The sequence below is a fragment of the Arvicanthis niloticus genome, chromosome 13 (genome assembly GCF_011762505.2).
Source record: "Arvicanthis niloticus isolate mArvNil1 chromosome 13, mArvNil1.pat.X, whole genome shotgun sequence".
In the NCBI taxonomy this organism is placed as follows: Eukaryota; Metazoa; Chordata; class Mammalia; order Rodentia; family Muridae; genus Arvicanthis; species Arvicanthis niloticus.
The window spans coordinates 43003041-43019673 of record NC_047670.1 but is presented as its reverse complement, the minus strand read 5'-3'; the positions used below and the strand labels follow the sequence as shown (position 1 = coordinate 43019673).

The 16633-nt window shown below is 47.7% G+C and overlaps 1 protein-coding gene across 5 annotated transcripts in view; it reads left to right on the top strand.

Moving 5' to 3' along the window:
• The first annotated feature begins 977 nt into the window (after window positions 1-977).
• The window catches only part of St3gal1 (ST3 beta-galactoside alpha-2,3-sialyltransferase 1), a 71663-nt gene continuing 56007 nt past the window's right edge, over window positions 978-16633 (top strand). For 3 of the 5 annotated variants that reach the window (XM_076911433.1, XM_076911432.1, XM_076911431.1), the window contains exon 1: window positions 1018-1375. The gene's annotated coding sequence lies outside the window, so the exon portion shown is untranslated. Of the gene's footprint in view, window positions 1376-16633 lie in introns of all 5 variants that reach the window. The other 2 variants (XM_034516329.2, XM_034516330.2) reach the window with 2 other exon arrangements.

Genomic DNA, 16633 nt, shown 5'->3' with positions numbered 1-16633 from the left:
AGTGAACAGCCAGGCAGATCTAGCCTCCTCCACTGCAAAGGCTTGTCCCCAAAAGCAGCCAGAGCTGAAAACAGAAAGACTCCTGCGCACTCTTTTCTCTTAACATTCCACGGAAAAGTTGTCGAAGAGATAGTCCCAGTGTCTAGAGGATACCCACTGACAAACCAGATCTTAGAAATGATTTTGAAACCGACCATTTATGATCTACAACCCACACATGTTAAATTCTGCACCCACTAGCCTCACTTCCCTATTAAAACAGGGAGGACCAGAAAAACCTCTACCCTAACCTAAACCAAATCCCCATCACGAGACCGCCTTGGGGACCTTTCTAACTCTGGTCCCCACTATCAGCCTTAGACCAGCTCGGGACTGCGAAGCTGTCTGCCCATCCAAAAAGGAAAAACCCTCGGCGGAGCAGACGGGAAGGGCAGGGATGTGGATGCTTATAGTGACCTGCTCTGCGGCTCGTAGTCCTGGCCCCGCCGTCCAAGGCTCGGGTCACCGGGATCCCTAACCCCGCCGTGCCCCTCCCCCAGCCTACCTAAATCCCACCTCGAGTCCCGCGCCCTTAGAGAAAGCGGTGGCTTTGCCTGATCGCCCCCACTCTAAACCGCGCCCCTGAATGGGGCTCTTCTGGGCACCGCCAGCCACATCCTTCTCGGTGCACGCCCAACGCCTCGTCTCCACCTGACCCCATGGGCTTCGAGCCTCTTGGGAGTTCTTCCCTAGCCTCGCCAGCTGTTCCCGCAGATCCCACTCTTGGGGCAGCGATCTTGTCCCCGCGCCGCCTCCTCTCAGGCGGGTCCGGCCTCTACCCAGCCCGCTGCGGTCCACGTGGCTCGGCTGAGCTATATTGGGCTTGCAGGAAGCCCCAAGCAAAGGGAAAGCCGAGCTGAGGCCGGAGGGAGGGGCGGAGGGGGGCGCCCGAGCGCCAAGGGGCGGGCGCTGGGCGGAGGAAGGGGAGGATCCGAGCACCGAGGAGCCGGGCACCCGGCTGGGCGCGCCGAGTCTCTGCTTGGTCCCAGACGGCGGGCAAAAGCGGCTCCTCCCCGGACGCCCCGCCTCTCACTCCCGTTACACTCCGGGGAAGGTGTTCCAGAGGCCGCTCCCATCCTCACCCCGCCTCCCGCTTCTCCAGCGCTAACCTCTGCCGGCGGAGCCCACTATGCCAGACACTTTCGACACTTTGCAAAGACAAAGAGCCCTAGACCGGAGGGAGGAGAGAGGAGGAGGCAGAGAAGGTCCGTGAGGTGTGAGCTGGCCGGGGTAAGAATCCTGGACGCATCTCCTTAGATACCCCTCTGAACCTCTTCGGTACCCCAAACGGGCAAGGTACCCCAAACCGGGCAACTCCGGCGTGTCTCCGGCTTTGGTGAGTGCGCACCCAGCTGGTCCCTGCCCCGGTGCCCCAGGGACGGCGCCCCCTCGCGAGTTGGGGCTGGAGAAATTTTGCTTGTGTTCTTTGAGTGCTGAGGGGATCGTCCCAACCCGGGAACAGAAGGGGTGGGGAAGGGACTAGGAAGGTATCACAGTAGAAGTGAGACCAAAGACCCTAGGCGCCTAGAGGGAGACACAAGGGGAGAGATCCGTGTCTCCGTCACGGCCACCACGGTGGTCTCGGGGAGAGGGTCAGGGAGGAGACTCCAGCTCTGGGGTTCTAGGCTCTTTGGCGCTTACTGGAGGAGCCTCCCGGAGCTCAGTGGAGAGTCTGCCGTGGTTGTGGCAGCGGCTCTCGGAGCGGCCGCGGTGACATTGCACCCAGCACCGCAGTGGATCCCCGCCGGGCCGCGGGTAGGAGACTCTATCAGGCGCAGATTGCCCCGACTCTAGAGAAGCGGCGGTCTCGGGCTGGGGGGCTCTGTGGGGACGCTTGGAGAGCGTTGGCTTTCTAGACCAAAGGTGGTGGGACAGTATCCGGATGGAGTCTCCCAATCAGCTGAGGGAAGGCGCAGATCCGGGAGGAGGTTGTTTGCCCCCGGGACACCTCTAATACCGCCTTGCTTCGGATCTCGGGGAGAAGTTGGAGCTTAGGACAGCACAAGAAGAAGCATTGTGCTGGAAAGTGGGTAGATTAGGGTGGGCAAAGTGAGCTCGGCGGTGGCAACTCTAAACTTGGAATCTGCCCCAAACCCATTAGGAGCCGCAGCTGCCAAGAAATAATGTGACAAAAGTTAGCAACTTGTCTGCATCTCTATGGTGTGACCTGCGCAGGGCACGGTCTGCCGCTTTGATGTGTGCACGGGGTAGGAAATTGTGACACCCGACAAGGCGACTTGATTGGAGAACTGTTAGCTCGGAATCGGACCTTTGCGCAAACAACTTTCAGCCCTCTTTGTTTTTCTACGCGTGGGTGTTTGAGCGTGACCTTGCGGGAGGCAGCGCGGCTGAACTCGAGATGGGGATTAAGTCTCCAGTTGCCTGCCTGGTAGTACAGGTTAAGGCCTGGGGCGCTTCGCCTTGCCTCACCGTAGGGTCTCAAACAGGGTGCCCGGACCTACATATACCTGTTGGAACCTGGAGTTTCTCCAGCCTCTTGCACAAGAGGGTCCCAGCCGGCTTCTACAGCCAGCAGGAATTAGTGGTGCTCCGTGAGAGGACGCGTGCGCGCCCAAAAGCGTGCGAGTGGATGGGAGCTGGGATGGCCAAGGCATCTCAGAAGCTGAATGACTCCCCAGGAGACACTAGTGACCCAGAGAGCAGGAACAAGTTCACACAGTTGCTACATCAGGCATTTGCCAGACCGTCACTGTGTTTATGGGTAACCCTGTCCTCTCCCAGCTTACCACTGTCTCGGGTCCCCACGCCTCCACGGACTTGTGGTGAGATGGAGCGCCCACGCCTCCCTGCTGCAGGTGAGGGGCGCCCCCCTAACAGAAAAACCGCTAGGATCAGGGGACGATCTCTGCCACTGCTTCTGGCACATAGATGATGCTAATACAATGCTCACTGAAAGGGCCTCTAGGATGGAAGTCGCTGCTAGCCAGGGTCGGGACGCCCCTCGTCCCTTTCCACTATTCCTACTGAATTAAAATCTACCCAGTGGCTTCCTGGAGAGCGCTGAGCACCCACCCTGCTAAACCAGTATGCGCGGTTCTGGAAATTGCGGGCGGTGTCCCCAGGTTTTCTTTCTTGGGTGATGGCCCAGAGCGCCCCCAGGTTTGAAAAGGAGGGATGTATTGCCCCCTGTCGGTTGCTTTGGAAACAACGGTTGGGATAAGCTGTGAGAAAGGGTGATCAAAACCTCTGGGCTGGGCCCCTGCGCCTCTGCACTTCCCTTTCCTGTCCCAAACACCAAAGCCTAGTCATTTTCTGAACTTTCGTAATTGGCTGAAAAAAAAAAATGACTAAAATTCCCCATCTGTGTCTCCTGTGTGTGCCTAAAATTGGGTGTAAGATGAAGAATTTCACTTTGAACGTGTGACTTAGCTTCTGAAAACTAGTTTTCATATCTGCAAAGCAGAGCCATTACTACGGTTCCAAAACGAGTCCTGAAGAATAGATATGACGTATAACTGTGTGTAGGCGTATACTGTGCAGAAATGCTCACAATATGCTCGTGTGTATACACGTACGTGAACAGGAGCAGAATAAAGGAATAAAAGAATGGATAGAGGACATCTTCCCTGTCCTTTCTGACATTTCCTCTCCCTGCCGTTTTTGTTCAGGTCATGCTGGCCAGCAAAACCGCAGGCCTGGACTTAGCAGGGGGCTTTCCCACACTGTCTTTGGCCAGCTCCGGGGCTAGAAAACAGGAAGTGTTGATGGATGTGACCATAGAGGTTTCTTCAGGAGTGTGAGCACCACTCTTTTGGGCTCTGCAGCAGTGAGCAGAAGCTGACCTTTTCTGAGTTATTTGTAGTTGGTGCTGAGTTGAGTCTTCAGGTGCAGGCTACACCACCACTCCTCCTACACTTCTCCTGAGGTTAGGGACTCTGAACAGTTGGCTGTCACCAATGTTAGAGGTACTTGATTCCCCCTTCCCCTTGAGGAACTTGTCCGTGGATGGGTCTGAAAGAAAAGGATGTCATGGAGTCCAGGATCCTTAGTATGACTTTGTAACAAGTAAATCTCCCTCTCTCCTCCCACCAAGCAGCCTGTCTTGTCAGAACTCTAACCTAGAAACAAGTGTCAGGCAGACCTCCCTAGGAAGGAGCCTCCAGATGTGTGCCTTTGATACCTATCCCTATCAATTTACCTGGTTGGAATTGCTGACTCCAGGGGTTTGTGTTTGGACAGAGCTTTACTTTGTGGAAGCCGAACCTTAGCTTTCATCCCAAGACCTTCCCAGCCTCCAAAAAGCAAACAGAAAAAAAAAAAAAAAAACAAAACAAAACAGTTAAGTCCACCAGTCATCTTGTCCTTCCTTGTACTCTTCCTTGTCTCTTATCCACAGATATTTCCCAAGATCCCAGTAAATACCAAGACCCTGGCTATTATGAAGTGCTATGACAAAGTCCAAATTTCATATTGAGCAAAGCAAAAAGTTAATCATAACTAGCAATGAAACGGAACAATTATACCAATAACCAGCAATGGAAGTTGCTTCAAAACTTACCAATTTAAACGTTCTAGAACTTTCTATGGGATATGGTTTTTGAACTTCAGCTGATTGTAAGTTACTGAAAATGGGGAAGTGAAACAGCTAGCAAGGGGACTTTTAGAGTACTTCCCAGTGACTGCTTTGTGCATGGAGAGGTGGCCTGGTTAGTAAAAATTCTAGAATCAGACTTTCAGGCCCTTTTGATCAGTTGCATGACCCACATGGAAACTGCATTCCTCATCACTGGCTTGAGAACCCGAGAGCGTGTCTGTTCTAATTTGGTCAGAAGAACACAGACATGAGCCCCATCAGAGCCTGTCTTTGAGTCTCAGTGAAAAGGCTCAATTGCCTTGCAACGTGGCACCCAAGCTATTCTGGGTCCTGGGTCTCACTTTCACTCTCTGCAAATTAAGAAGCTGTGGCTCTCTGCTGATAGACACCTGGCATACAGCAAAACCTCTTCGTGAAGACAGTCCCCACCTGCTTTAGGTTTGCTCTGATTCTTCCTCAGAGCTAGTCACCTTGGGGAGACTGGCGTGTTACCCCAGGCTCCTCCACTCTCACTGACAGAGTGACTTCCTGTCTTTCACTAGGTCAAATGTTTGCCAGCTGTTTTCAATACTGGGTTTGAGAGGTAAGGTCTGACTCCTGACCGTACATTTAGAGCAGTGTCTAATGGGCTTCCATGTGCAGATATAAAGAGACCAGTGTGTCCTCCTTATCCACATGCTAAACGTGATCTTAGACATTATTCTGTTCAATTCTTTAGCTTTAATGCAAAACTATGAGTCCCAGGGAACACCAGAGTACTATGTTAACACTTTATGCTGTTCATCTCCAAAACCACTCATTTTTATTCACTCAGGTCTTGATGTTCTTTATTGGATACACAACATCACACATCATTGGAAAGTCTGGAATTCACTACTTCTTTGGTTACTTTGGTGGGGAGAGTTGGATTTCATTGATTCCATCTGAGCTAGTGTTTATGGGGACTTTGTTTGGTTCCAGATACCTCACAGGATTCTGGTGGTACTGGAGTGGAAAAACACGTGGTCCTTGAACTCTGGCCGTCCCAGAGGTCTCAGTATTCTGGGTGATGTGCATGGGATGATGAAGAGCCATGCTATGTGTGGTATTTATCAGAACCAAAGTCAACTTGTGCTGAAAGATGGAAAGAATCCCCACATTTGAAGGGTCCACAGAAGGAAACCTGGGGATTCTAAGCCTCGGGATGTAGGGTTTCTGCTGACTGTCAATCTGCAGTAGAACAGATGTGTTTGCTTGGGTGATGTCATGCAGATATCAAAAGTGCCGTACACACTGTATATGCAAGAGAACTAGAGTGACTGAGATGCCAGGCTGCTGTCAGCTTCCGCACAAAGAGGTGAAGCAGCTAGAGGTGGTGGAAACTAGATGCTTTGGCCTCCTACTCCTGCAGTGTGTCCTTTTCTCTGGCCAGTTTGCACACTAGGATGGTCAGAGCATGCAGGGCCCTCACTGCCTCTGACAGTCTGACTCCGTACCTCAACAGAATTGTAGGAAGCCAAGAGGCTGCATTGGATTATCTCGGAAGATACAGATTAATACTTTATTTTGAATATTTGACTTGCCCCTGTCCATACACCCCTCATTCAGATTTGAACAGCGGATTTGGGAGGGTGGAGTTAAGGAAACAGCAGGCAGAGGTGAGGAAAGGGTGCTGGCTTTCAGTGGGACACAGCCATAGGCTAGCTGTGTGAACAGCTCAGGCCTTGTACTTCTGTGCTAAGTCTTGGTAGGATGCCTGGGCCTCTCCACTGGCTTGTGGAGTTATGGAGAAGATGAAAGGCCAGGTTCACTCATGGAAGCATCAGAGCCTCTGAGTTCCAGTTGAATGAAGTCTATTTACCAGAGAAATTGATTGTTTTGGGGCATGCGCCTCTTCTAAATGGTGGAATGGAGGCCAAAAGTTCTGGAAAGCTCAGAGGAAAACTCTGTCAATAGGCAGCTGACTTTAAGGTAAAATGGCCTATTAACTTCTCTGAAAGCTCCCCATGCTGCCCTGGGGGGAGCCTGCATTTCCTGTTCCTTTGAGTTGCATAAAACCATTAAAATCCCCTTCTTCCCTCTGGAAGAATGAGAGTGAAAAATTACCAAGTCAGAACAGGGACTGAGAGGTGACCCCCAAAGCACTGTTATTAGGAACAGTAGCCTGGTACCAAAACACTCTGTAACCTGGCTAGGAGACGAAGGAGAACTTCAATCCAGTTTAAGGTGCCCAGAATGGACTGAGACTAGTCACTGTGATCCTGGTGAGGCTCTTCCATTTTCCTCTTCAACCCTCCATGTCCTAAGTAGGAGGCAGCAATGTAAAATGCTCACCCTGCTTCTGTCTGTGAGGAGGAGCCTAGGAGACGGAGGTTTATGTAAGCGTGCCTTATTCGCCTCTCTGAGAAGGATTTCAGTAGCCTCTACTTATTACTAAGTGTTTAGTGTGTGCCCCAAAGTGTGTGTTTGAAACATCTTGACATTTTGAGTGTAGACAGGAAATTCAAGTTGAATAAAGGTTGAATAAAGGACTTACCCCTCTTACAGGGGTTGTGGTAGCACTTGGGGTAATCAGCAGGAAGTGACACAGTACCTTCGTCACCTCTGGAAAGGAGCCACAGGAAGAGGCTGAGATCCAGGATAGCACGGCTTACACATGTGCAGAGGCCCTGGGAAGAGACCATGGAGACCGGGAGAAGAAGGACCAACTCAAGCACTTTGCCCTAATCCAACCTGCTATGCACAAACTCAAGCCTCTGGAAATACAGCCACCCAGCACCCAGGGATGCAGCTGGGGCTTAGGTCAGGGAAGCAGGAGGGTTCTTCAGTGTAGCCTCCTGAGGAGGAAATTGGGAGGAGTCAGGTGGAGAGGGCAAGCTGGGTAGACTGGTAAGATCCAACCCACACTTGTTATCTACTCTGATTCTGCCACAGCCTGAGGCAGCCATATGTCAGTCCAAAGATTACCCTCCTGTCAATGAAAAGGCAGAGGGTGGATACCGTAGGTGGGGGCTACAGAGTTCTTAGAAATACTGGTTTAACCAATTTTACCCGATTGCCCCTATGTGTGTCAAAGATAAGATGGTAGCGAGGTCCTTTATTAGTTTTCTGTTGATACACCAAAATGTCTGTGGCTGAGTAATTGTAGAGAAAAGGGTTTTATTTACCATATTGGGAGTTAAGAATTCAAGCAGCATGGCATAGGCCCCAATGAGGTCCTCTGGCTCAGGTTCTAGCAAATGGCATGAAGGGTGGTATACCCCAAGGAGAGATTCTTCTGGTGACTCAGCAGTCAAAAGGCAGACCAGGGTGAGGATTGGCTAGTCTGGTATCCTCTCACTAGGTCCCACCCCTTAAAGGTCCCGCCTTCCCTTAATGTTGTTTACTGGGGATGAAGCTTCCAACACTTGTATCCTTAGAGGACCCACTGAAGCCACATCCAAACCCTGCAGACCTTCAGCTTGTCTCTACTCACATCTCAATGGAAAGGATTGAAGACTGCTTGGATCTCAAGGCACCTCAACTAGATGCTCAACTCAGCCACCAGGTCACTCTCCTGCCGCCTGACTCAGTTTTCTCTTTTGTCACACAGAGAAACTTTGTAGAATTGCTGTCAAAACAACTTTACTTGTTCATAAATTCACCATGAATTGTGGGTTATATGAATTGCCCAGGGGGCTGGAGACATGGCTCAGAGGTTGAGAGCACTGACTGCTGCTTCCAGAAGGCCTGAGTTTGGTTCCCAGCAACCACATGGTGGTTCACAACCATCTATAATGAGATTTGGCACTCTCTTCTGGTGTGCAGGCATATGTGCAGACACAACACTGTGTACATAATAAATAAATAAATAAATAAATAATAAATTAATACATTAATAAATAAATAGAGTTTTAGAAATAATTGTCCAGCAAATGCTAGGGGTTTTGTGTATATGGGTTTGTGTATGAGTCTGGTGCACGCATATGAGTGGATGGACACTCATGATATACAAATAACATACACAGTGATATATGTATGCAGTGTGCATTCAGAAATGAGAGCAAGATACGGTATTTTTCTCTACCTTATTGCCTTGAGACAGGGTCCCTCACTAAGCCAGAGACTCTTTGGTCAAGGATGTCTAGCCAGCAAACTCTTGGGATCCAGTTATCTCTGAACCCCAATTCTGAGATTACAGGCTTGTGCAGTCATGTTTGGCTTTTTATGTCGGTACTGGGGACTCACACTCAGATCCTTCTCTCTGCAAAGCAAGTCCCACTAAGTCCTCTGTCTAGCTTTCTAAATGTTGGTCTTTTATTTCTGAGAAAGCTTCTGGACAGATTAGTGGGGATAGGCAGTGCCTCACCATGGCCTTTCAAAAGACTGGAAATATTTGTATAAGTGCCTTCTGATTAATTTGGGGTTATTTGGAACTTTTTTTCTGATTTTTTTTATGTGTGTTTCATTTTGTTTTGTTTTCTCCTCTAAAATACTGAAGTTATTCAACCATGTAAGTATAAAAGTATTTTTTATCCTCTGGAGCTGGAGTTACTGGTGGTTGTGAGCCTTCTGATGTGGTTACTGGGAATTAACACAGGTCCTCTGGAAGAGCAATATGTGCGTGCTCTTAATTGCTGAGCCACTCTCCTATCTATAACTTGAAAGTTTTAAAGAGAATATAAATTAAGGGTTAAAAAAAAAATCAAAATCAATTTGACCTCATGGCACATGACTTAATCTCAGTAGTTGGGAGGCAGAGGCAGGTAGATCTCTGAGTTTAAAGCCAGTCAAGGTTATATAGTAAGATACTTTCTCAAAAATAAATAATAAACCATCATAAAATTTGAATATAACATTAGTTCCAAGTGACTTGGTGGAACTAAAAAGTGTCTTTAGGAATGGACAAGTAGCATTCACAGAGAAAATACATTCCCTAAATGTTACTGGACACAGTTTTTTTAAAAAAAAAAAAAGGGGGGGGCTGGAGAGATGGCTCAGTGGTTAAGAGCACTGACTTTATTTCCAGAGGTCCTGAGTTCAAATCCCAGCAACCACATGATGGCTCACAACCATCTGTAATGAGATCTGATGTGCTCTTCTGGTGTGTCTGAAGACAGCTACAGTGTACTCATATATAATAAATAAATAACTCTTAAAAAATAAAAATAAAAAAAAAATAAAAAAAAGAACCCTCATAGATTGTGTTGTGATAGATTTGGCTTCATTACAAGAAAACAACAGAAATCCATTTGAATGTACAAGAAACTTATGGAGCCAAGTAGCTATCTCCATGTATGTTTAGTTAGTCAAGAGCTCCTGAGGAAAATCTATCATCCATTAAAACAAAACAAAAACAAACAAACAAAAAAACAACCAAAGCAAACCTATGTCTTTTCTGAGAAGATGGAATGACTCCAAAATATTGTTTCATACTCAGCAGGCCCAGAACAACTCCACATGAAAGACAGCAATTCATCTAACTGGCTATTTATGTTTTCAAAAATAAAAGGATCAGTGGGGAAAAAAAAAATTAAAAGTACAACTCTTTCTTTAGAGCCTCAGAAGCAGAGATGGGAGCTTCAAATCAATCTCTTGATTTCATTGGTCTTGGAATGAAGGACTTGGCCCTCTATGCTGCTTTGGTGAACTCTGGCTATGACAGGACCTGAAAGAGCCTCCAGGATCTGAGAACTGAGATGTCTTGGGAACAGGCAGCCTGTTGGCATTGAGTATCTGATTGAGTATCTGTAGCTGGGTCACCTTCTAAGTGTCACAGTAGAGATGAAAGTTCTTCCTACTTTGCAGCTCCAGGGACTGAGACATCAGTGTATAAAGGCACTTTTGTGAAGGTCAATGGACAACTTTTGGGTCTCTGTTCTCTTCCTCAGCTGGGAGGGTCCTGGGGATGTCACTCAGGTGGCCAGACTTGGTGTCAAGTGGATTTACATCCTGAGCCATCTGGCTTGTCTTAGATCTGCATCTTTTTTTTTTTCTTCAAAGTAGGGAGACAAGGTGTCTGGGCTCCCACTTGACCACAGAGAGCCATGATCATTCAACCCTGCAAGCAGGCTCCCTGGTAGGAGAATCTGACCTCCCTAACATTGTACCTTCATCCCCACAGCAGCCTGGGTGGTCTCTGTATTTTTATTCTAATCCCATTTGACTGATACTGGAAGCTGAGAGTCAGCAAGGTTAAGACACTGATGTAGGTGAATCCCATAGCTAGAAGTGGCAGAGTTGGAATTTACAGGCACTTCTAGAGCCCAAGACCCTGACCACATGCATGTGCTTAGAACATTATTCTGTACCCCACAACTACAACTTTGCATTGTGGAGCACTGGGGACTATGGGAAAGCAGAACTACATCTGACAGGGCATCAGCTCCCAGCCTAGCCCCGACATTTACCCCATCTGAGCCATGCTCACTAATGGCTGTGGACTGGATGCTTTAAGGATCTTGTCAGTAGGAGGTCCTAGGACTCCTCACTTCCTCTCTCCTGAGTCTAAGACCAGCAGCCTCACCATCTGGGAGATTGGTGCTTGACTTCAGTGTGACCCAAGAGTCACATTCCAATCAGGCTTCATTAGTTGTCTCGGTTGATTCTAAACTCACGTGAATTTTCCATCTTCACGAAGATCCCCATCCCATGTCTCTGATGGGATTCTTTTTTCCTGGTGCTGCCCATGCACTGAATCTAGAGTGCGTATGGTGCCTGGGGACCAAGTGATGCTCAAAGCCATCGCGAGTCTCTCAAGATGAGACAGAACTTAGCAGCAAAATTAAGCACCTAGTTGGCAAGCCAGCCTGAGAATTTCCCCTGGCTGCCTAGATGGGCGCTTTGGGAGGCCAACTTGCTTCAAGTGAACTGAGGAATGAAAGCCTATGATTTTGAAAACCTGCCTGTTAATAACATCTTCACAAAAGGCAGGAAGGTGCCTTGTTCCTTTAGTGGAAGATCTGCTAATCCCACCACCTGGCAGAGGGTCAGAGGGATAAAGGCTGTTGCTTGGGAAACATATTAGCTGCCAGAGCCAAGAGCTGCTCTGTGGGATGCAGAGCTGGGAGTTTCAAAGGCTAATCTTCAATGTAAAAATGTGGTCTTTTGGCCAAAAGGGAAATTAAAAATGAAGTGAGAAGATAAGATGTGCTGTTAGTTGTCCTTGCCCACCCACCTCATAGGAACTTCGGATTAAGGAAAAAAATACATTTTGGGAGCTGGCAGCAGGTATAAGTGCTTGCCAAGCAAGCCTGAAGACCTGTTCCATCTCCAGGAACTACTTGGAAGGAGAGAACTGACTCCCAGAGAAAAGTTGTCCTCTGATTTCCACACATATGCCATATCATGTGCACACTTGCATTCGACACAATCCCAACACATGCACACGCGGGTGTGCGCCCAAACACACACACACACACACACACACACACACACACACACACACAGAGGGGAGGAGGGAAACTAAATGAAAAAGAAAGAAAATCTATCTTCTGTAGTGACAGCACTGGCTCCGACATGAAGCCTTTTGCTGTTTGCCTGTCTCTACCTGCAACCTGGAACACGCTGAAGGAGGCAGTTGTGAGCCCAGAGTACATATAGGATTTTACAAATGAAACCAATCCCTATGCCCTGCCAAACCCACAAAACAGAGGAAGCCCTGAAGGCTCCAGAGTGAGTTTGGACTATGAACAACTGGCATGACTGGAAAGCATCCCCGGAGTGCAGTGAGGGAGGTTTCCTTTTAAGCCTTGGGCTATGGAATCATCGTAACTGTTGCTTGGCGTGGGTGAGGATGCCATGAGGCGATCCAGTGATAGTACATACGCTACAGAGGTTGCGCGCTAAGATAGCATGGAATGGAGTTATGAAATCTTAGTGGGTGCCCTTGTTCAACCTTCTTCTCCCCAGTTCTTCAATTATTCATCTGCTGAGTCACGCACTGATTTACCAGCTCATCTGCTAAAGCGCTGTGTGACCTGGAACGAGTTGTTTAGCTGTTCTGTGCTTCCGTTTTCCTCCTCTGTAAGACAGAGGTCTTCATAGTACCTATCTTCCAGAAGGTGCTAAGTGAATGTCAAGGGCGTCACTGCTCTGAAAGTGTTTGCAAAGGGTTGCTAACACAATGCTCTGAAGGACACCCTCATTCAGCATTGTAAGGCCTGTTGGGACCCTCTTGCTTCGTCACTTTGATGCCATTTCCCTGGCTAGACTCCCTGTGGATATCCTGACTGGGCTTGTACACTGCATGTAGAGACCCCTCTGACCACAGAGGTACCATAGGGTAGAAAAATCATTCCTCCTGCATCTTTTGACTTGGGGAGGGGGTCTTTCCAGAACAGGCTGGAGCTCTCTTGAGCCATCTGAATTTCATTCAGGAGCTTTGTCTGTTTTTGGGACATCAGAAAGTGCTGGACATTAGAGGCAGATGAAAAAATGCAAAATGGTCTCTGGGCCTGCACTTTATTCAGCTCAGGCTGGGGCCCTGAATTGTGCTTGTTCCGCTCCTTTAGCAGTAGTCTTGTGTCCCTGTCTCAGGCATCAGTGTGGGCCAAGGAGCAAGCCTCACTGTGGGTGCCAGGCTGCCACACCACTGACCACTTTCAGAAGATGCCTGCACACCCTAAGCAAGTCTGTGTTGGCCTTTGTGTATTTCAGCCAGCTTCTCTCTGCTCCTTATCCATCTACACACCTACTAGGGAGTGTACTGTTTGGGTGTCTGGTTCATTTCTTTTTCTGGGTAGGGTTGGGGACGCCAGTGTTATTGATGTGCTGACAGTGAGAGGCTAAGGTATGGAAACTTGTCAAAACCCAAGTTTCAAGGGCAGGAGAAGCAATGGGGACTATTATATGTCTTCTCTACCAACGAGTCATGTCTCCTTCTAACATACTTGTTTTGAAAGAGACAGTGTGGCAGTACCTCAGTATCTCCATCTCTTGCTATATTGAGTTGCCTGTTTATGTCCTTGCGTCTCTCTGCCTCTCTTCACCTCGTTCCTTCAATCAGATAAATATCAGAAACTAACAGTCATCCTCTCCCACAGCATGTACACTGAGATACTACTGAGAACCAAAAACAGAGTGGTTGTTAGAGGCACTCCTGGTGACCTGCACCACAAGCTGGGTCCAAGGATTTCATGGTCATAGGTGAGGTTTTTCTTCTCTACCTCCCCGTTTCTCTTTTCCTTCATTCCATCTTCCATCTTCCCCCAATTACAAAATCAGGTTCACAAACCTCCATTAAAGAAGAGGTTAGCTAGAAAATACTTCCCATTACATAAACACACAAACACACACACACACACACACACACACACACACGGCCTCCAAGTCCTCAGGAGATGATGCAAACTTGCACTGATCTGCATCTGATGCCCAGAGAAGAACCATTCAGGCTGTTGACCACCTCTGCTGACAACCAATTCTGTCTACCCTGAAAATGCGCAGAATGTCCTACCTGACGTCAGGGACTTTCTGTAGCCCCATCTACATCCCCAATGGAGGAGGAGGCCCAGGTACCAAGGGACAAGACCATCTGCCTGCGGTCCAGGGACAATAGGGAAGAGCATGCATCCTTTCTTCCTTATGGCCATTGTCAACCACCAATTCCATCTTGGAGACAGAAAAGTTAGGCTTAAGAAGTAGGGACAGACTGAGGATAGTCAAAACAGCGTCTAGAGATTCAGGCACTAAGGCTAGGATCCTACTCTGTTGCTGAAGGAAGGGAATAAGTGGGCTATTTCTGTGTTCTCTTAGGTGGGTTGCCTGGCCAAATAGACTCTGCCTACTTGCCTAGCACCAAAAGCCAGTATCATCAGAATGATTAGGTGGTGATGCACCTTACTCAAGGTAGAGGTCATGGGCTGGGGGACAAGGCAAGTTCACTACACAGTCATGTTTCTGTAGATCTGTCTCTGCAATTGAAATTGGGGTAAGGCTCAGATCTGAACGTGAATGTTGGAGTATCCTATCAAAGGGAACCCTGGCTATGAATTTCACCTCCATCCATTTCTGTGAGGCCTTGAGTAAATTAGGGAACTACTTCAGATCCCCAGTGTCCACGTCTGTGAAATAAGGCTGGACAAGAAGTTATATAAAGAAGGTGGAGAGAAATTATGCACATGAAGTTCTTAGTGTGGCGCCAGGATCCCTGGCCAGACTCAACCATAGCTACTGTTGTTAGTGATAATATTTCTTGCTCAGAGTAGCCAAACCTCAGCATTTGACTTTCAGATTGAAAAATACACATCACCATGAGGTGTCCAATGTGTGGATCTTCTTTCACACAGGAAGGCTTCAAGTGAGTAAACAGCACTCGTAAGCTGACAAGTCTATAATTTCCTGAGTTCATGTCCAGATTCATGTGAGAGTGTTGCTTTCACATACAGAAGCAAGCCATCCTCCTGCTCTCTGGGACTGTACCCTTGGCATCAGCCTGTGGCAACTACACTGACTTTTCTAGGTACCTACACTAACCCCTGTTAGCTTCTCTCTGGTCTTATTTCTCATTCAGTTATCCCTTTTGTAGTTAGCTTCAGCCAGGCACTCTTCATGTTGATCCCCTTATCCGGGAATGTCATGTTTGGAACAGTATTTTAGTTCGGAAACTACCCACTTGCACATTCATAGTCCCACGGGGTAAAGGGTAATTAATGTAGCTCCTTGTATATGAGTCTGTGTCCCTTCCCTATACAGTCCACTCCTGCAAGGTAGCACCCAAGAGTCTGCTGTTAGCTTCACTGGAGCAAAGTACAGTGTGTGACACAGCCCAACCAAGCCTTATAAATGTTCACATGAAGTAAGTTGTGCTGGTTCTGGTCCTGACCAGTGAGTTTAGCTTTGTGTTAGTTTCTATTTCAGACCTCAGGATGTGCTAGTCATATCACCAAGTTGCTTAATCCCAAACCTCCATATATATTTGTCTTAGGGTTTTATTGCTGTGAAGAGACACCAGGACTAAGGCAACTCTTATAAAGGAAAACATTGAATTGGGGCTGGCTTACAGTTTCAGAGATCCAGTCCATCATCATCATGGTGGGAATCATAACAGTGTGAAGGCAGGCATGGTGATAGAGGAGCTGAGAGTTCTATATCTTGATCTGCAGGCAGCAGAAGGAGCACACTGAGCATAGCTGGAGCATATGAGATCTCAAAGCCCAGCTCCACAGTGACACACTTCCTCCAACAAGGCCACACCTACTCCAACAAGGCCACACCCACTCCAACAAGGCCACACCTCCTAATAGTGCCCCTCCCTATGGGCCAAACATTCAAACACATGAGTCTGTGGGGACCATGCCTATTCAAAACATCACAATATTTGTGCTCAAAGTGATAAAAACTGACAGTACATGCATGCACGTACACAGAAGAGTAGTTTAACAAAGTGCCAGTCAGCACCTAAAGATACAACCTGCTATTCTTACTTCTGTTTTATTTAGTTTTACCAAAGTGATTTCGTGTTCTTTTTATAATTTTTATTCTTTAAATTTTTTATTTTGTTTGTGCATTCATGTGTGTACGTATGTAAAGGTCTGAGGTTGATCCTTAATCCATCTACTCCCTAATTTTGGAGACAGTCACACACTGAATCTGCAACTCACTGTTTCAGCTAATCTGGCTGACCAACAAGCCCTGCAGACCCCCCTGTCTCTTTTTAGCACTTGGGTTACAGGCACACACTATGGTGCCTAGATTTTATATGGGGTCTGAGGAACCAAATTTAGGTCTTGAGCCTTGTGCAGAAAGCATTTTGCTCTCCATGCCACCCTCACTGTCTCCACACTCTTGTTAATTCATCTACTTCCCAACACAGCCCAGCTGTATTGAGGCAGACACATTGTGCATCATATCCATGAGTAACTCTGAGAAAAGCTACTTTTTGTAAAATCACAGTTGACTGGACTGCTCTTCCCTGTGGTGCACCTAGAAGCATCCATGCTGTGTCAGAACATGGTGTGCCCATGGGCTCCTGAGTAAAGAAAGAGTCCTATAATTTATAAATGCAGTGATAGTAGCGGGACAATCTACATTCAGACAGTCATTTTCTCCTAAAAAGGGTAAAAGCTATGATTTATTAAG